Below are 4,433 nucleotides of genomic sequence, written 5' to 3'. Positions count from 1 at the left end.
CTATTCATTTCCTAATAGTCAACAAAAGAACCAAGTACCAGATAATATAATCTCTCTATCTATCACTATTAACACAATTAGTAGTATCTATAAAGATTTTGGGGAATCTTATCTCTTATCACTCTTATATAAACCTTCCAGCCTAATCTGTCTGCCTTCACTCTCTGGTGCTCTCCTCTCATTAGGGTCATGAATTAAGGTACAAGAGCCCTCCCCATATTTTCACTATAGAGTGGGTTTTGGTTTTGAACATCCCACATAAAAAGTGGACTCACCAACTCTCTCCTCTCCTCTCCTCTCCTCTCCTCTCCTCTCCTCTCCTCTCCTCTCCATATAGTCAAAGGCCAACATCAATCTAAATATTTCTCACTTATCTCTGAAAGGATGTTACATGATTGAATGTAGGGAAGACAACTAGAATGATTAAGGAGCAGAATATCCTCAGCTTTTTCTCAGATTGGCTCAATCTTATGGAAATGGAACAAAAATTCCACTTGGGGGGGTTCCTTTTTATATATTGCCCATGGATATGAGTTCATCCTGTTTTCAGTAATCTATAAATGTAATACATAGGCAATCTAAGCCATGGGTGTCAAACTCACCACGTCATGTAACATGTTGTGACATATCGTGACTTTTTTCACATTGCCGGAGCTGGGGTGGGCGTGGCCTCCATATGATGCAACCTGCCCATGGGCCAGTAGTTTGACACCCCTGATCTAAGCAAATCAATGAATTGAACAAATACATCTATATATGCCTGAACTGAGCTTCATGTATTCCACTTCTTGCCCTAAGCACTAGTTTAGAATATTAATTGGCTTACCTTGTGTTGGCGAGGTGGATCTGAATGTCATCTGCACATTCTCATATAGTCCATATTACCAAATAGCCACTTGCATTTGACTTCATGCTTTCCTTTTTTAAAAAAAAATGTGTGCATGGAGGTATAAAATAGGGCATCTGGAATAAACTGACCATCCCCCATCAAAAAGATAATCATCTAGAAGTGACCATAGAAGTAGGAAGAGAGAGACTGGCATGCAGTGCTTCCACATCCTAGTCTAACTGAAAGGATGTCATTAGTAATAATACTGAAAGTAACTGATAAACTAGACATGTAAACAGAACAGATTTCTGTAGGCCCTCCTGGCAAAAGCCACACCAGAGGCTCATTGAGCCTGTTAATGTTCACAAGTTATCAGACTTTGAAGCTTTAGATACTAGAAATAAGACTCATCCACAGGACTCATGATGGGTTTGCCACAGAATCACTTCAGGCCACTGATAATTTCTCAAGGGCAGGACTTTATGATGTTATCCTACTTGTTCTCAATTCACCAAGAAGGCAATTTCCATCAGATTTTGTAACTTCTTTGGAGTTTCTTAACTATGTAAATAAGTTCTGCTATCCTCCTCTTCTAGCCAAGTTGCAGGAAATAAAGGTCAACTGGTGGGATTTTATTTCTCCTTCTACTCCTATTCCCTCTTTTCCACAAAAGATCAAGAATAAAGAAACTCCACCAATCTAAAATCATAGTAAATGCAGTTTGTCTGAGCAAAACATTAGATTATAATTACTGATGATGTTAAAGAAATGGTTAAAATCTGGAAAGGGATTTCTTACACCAGTTTACTCATGAGAGTGCAGAAAAATCTATACAGGTAGTTCTCGGCTTACAACCCTTTGAAGTTACAGTGGCACTGAAAAAAGTGACTATGACTGGCATTCTCACTTACAGCCATTGCATCCATGCTTAGCAACCAGCATGTATTAATGACAATTGCAGTGTCTCAGGGTTGGGATCACTATTTGGAACTTCTCAGCCAGGTTCCAACAATTAGAGCCAATGAAGGAAGCTGTATTTGCTTAAGGACTGTGTGATTCACTTAACAATTGGAGTGATTCACTTAACAACCATGGCAAAAAAAGCTTGTAAAATTGGACACAACTCGCTTTACAACCTCCTTGGCCAGCCACAGAAATTCTGGACCCAATTGTAGTTGTAATTTGAGGATTACCTGTAGACAATTACCTTCCCAGTGCAGAGGAGTTAAGACTAATTCAAGTAAGGCTTCCCATGCTGCCACTGTGTGGAACACCAAGGGAAATTCTTGCCAGAACTAGTGAGTAAGGTTCACGGGGACAAACATTAATGCCAAACCAAATCTTCAAGGTAGTATGTATAGCAGAACATAAGAGCAACAAAGATGATTAGAAGACTGGAGGCTTAAACATGTTGCTGGAATTGGGTATGTCTAGTTTAATGAAGAGAAGGACTAGAGATGACATGATAGCAGTGTTCCAATATCTCAGGGGCTGCCACAAAGAAGAGGGAGTCAAACTATTTTCCAAAGCACCTGAAGGCAGGACAAGAAGAAATGAATGGAAACTAATCAAAGAGAGAAGCAACCTAGAACTAAGGAGAAATTTCCTAACAGTTAGAACAATTAATCAGTGGAACAACCTGCCTCCAGAAGCTCCAACACTGGAAGTGTTTAAGAAGAGACTGGACAGCCATTTGTCTGAAATGGTATGGGGTTTCCTGCCTGAGCAGGGGGTTGGATTAGATGACCTCCATTTTTATCACTACTTTATAGGAAATAACCCTGCAAAGCACATTGCAATCAGAGGTTTCCTCGGCATAAGTAAAAGAAAAAAGCATCCTCTGTGCTTACGAGGTCTAAAATATATTATTATGATACAGTCATAAATAATCTGTCAGGAGAGATGCATTTATTCTGAACTGGTGGGATTTATGGTGTCGTATTGTCATTTTCCTTTTATTTTCTTTTGACATTTATCAATTTTCTTCCCTGCATAGCCCCAGTAGTGCTGATCTGGCCTAACAATCTGAATGCAAGAAGTAGATTAAATGTGCAAAACGTACATTTTCAATTCCTAAATGCAACTCAGACAGCCTTGACATTCAGTATAGCAACTCACTCTAATGATAGAGCTACTTATGATATTTTATGAACATTATCCCACAGCTTTCAATGGGCATTAATGTATACTCCCATGCTACATTCCATTTTTGAAAATAAAATAAATCTGTAAGTACTTAAACAAGTACTGCCTGAGGCTTCTAACTCCTCTTCTCCTTTCCATATACCTGTCTGGAAATTATTGCCAGCATTTGTCAAAGTCCCTTTTATAGCAAGCAATAAAGTGATCCTTTCCCTGATGAACAAGAGAACCATGGATCTACCTTGCTGAATGACCCTCAGTGAGGTCAATTTTTGCACTTTAGGCAATGATTGATTGCAGATAGTGAGTGACACTACTTTAGTTGCTTCCTTCTGGGATTTGGTCAGATATTTGATGCTTCAGGCAAGTTAGGAAGTTCATAAAGCTAAGTGTCTTCTATAAATGCAATTGCATTGCCAATGATAATATAGCAGCTGAATTGATCCTCTCCTATAAATATAAGCTATCATTTCAGAATCACATAGTAACACAATTTAGTATTTATCAAGTCAGTTCAGTTAAAATACTATATGGATGTTGCTTGGCAGATATAATCCTCTAGTGTATAAAGTTCCTTGACTTTGGAAGGTCTGTTAATTGAGGGAATGAGAGCCAGAAGCAAAGGAATCCCATTAAACCAGTCTCAGGAAAGTGAAATGTGTTGAATAATAATAATGTATGGAGCAGAATATGCAGGAGTGAAAGGGAAGGATGGAGTGTGGAATAACAATCACCCTATTCCCAAGTTCATCCTCCTACATAAAATCAGTTATAAAAACAAGATCAGTTATAAAAACAAGATCAATGAAATTATGATATAGATCTTATTTTGGCCAGCCTATCAGGGAGCAAGGTAAGCTAATAGGGATACCAGGAATTATTTGGTTAAGCAAAGAATCCAAGATGGTAGAGAAGATGATTTCTAATTGAGCTTCTTCTTGCTTAGCTTACATTCTTCTACTCATAATGGGAGGTCCCTGCCCCTCCAAGCTATCCATCATTTTCTCTAGGCAACTTAATATCATAATAATCCCTCCAAACAAAATCCTAAAATATCCAAGCCTGAGCTTGGTAAACCTTAAATCTGAAAATCTCACCAGGATCTCTTTCCTTTACCAGATCTTCAGACCTTAATAGTCCAACAAGGGTTTTAAGGTTAAGAAAATAAAAGGGATAGTGATGGTGATGGTGATAAACATCTTCCCTTGTATACTGTAGATAAACTTGTCTACATGACACAATGTTAACCCCATTCTTAGACACCCAAACGTACTTTTCCAAAATGCAACTGGACTTCCTTGTGTTTTTTTCCTTGAAACATTTTGCTTTTCATCCAAGAAACATCTTGGATGAGGAGTGAAACATTTCAAAGAAAAAAGCAAGAAAATCCAGTTGCCTTTTGGAAAAGCACCTTTGGAACAACCATGACTGGATCATTGAGACATTCCATAGATGTCCATTC

The sequence above is a fragment of the Protobothrops mucrosquamatus genome, unplaced genomic scaffold, assembly GCF_001527695.2.
Source record: "Protobothrops mucrosquamatus isolate PMUCROS unplaced genomic scaffold, P.Mucros_1.0 scaffold1074, whole genome shotgun sequence".
Taxonomy (NCBI): domain Eukaryota; kingdom Metazoa; phylum Chordata; class Lepidosauria; order Squamata; family Viperidae; genus Protobothrops; species Protobothrops mucrosquamatus.
This window is presented reverse-complemented; position numbering follows the sequence as displayed.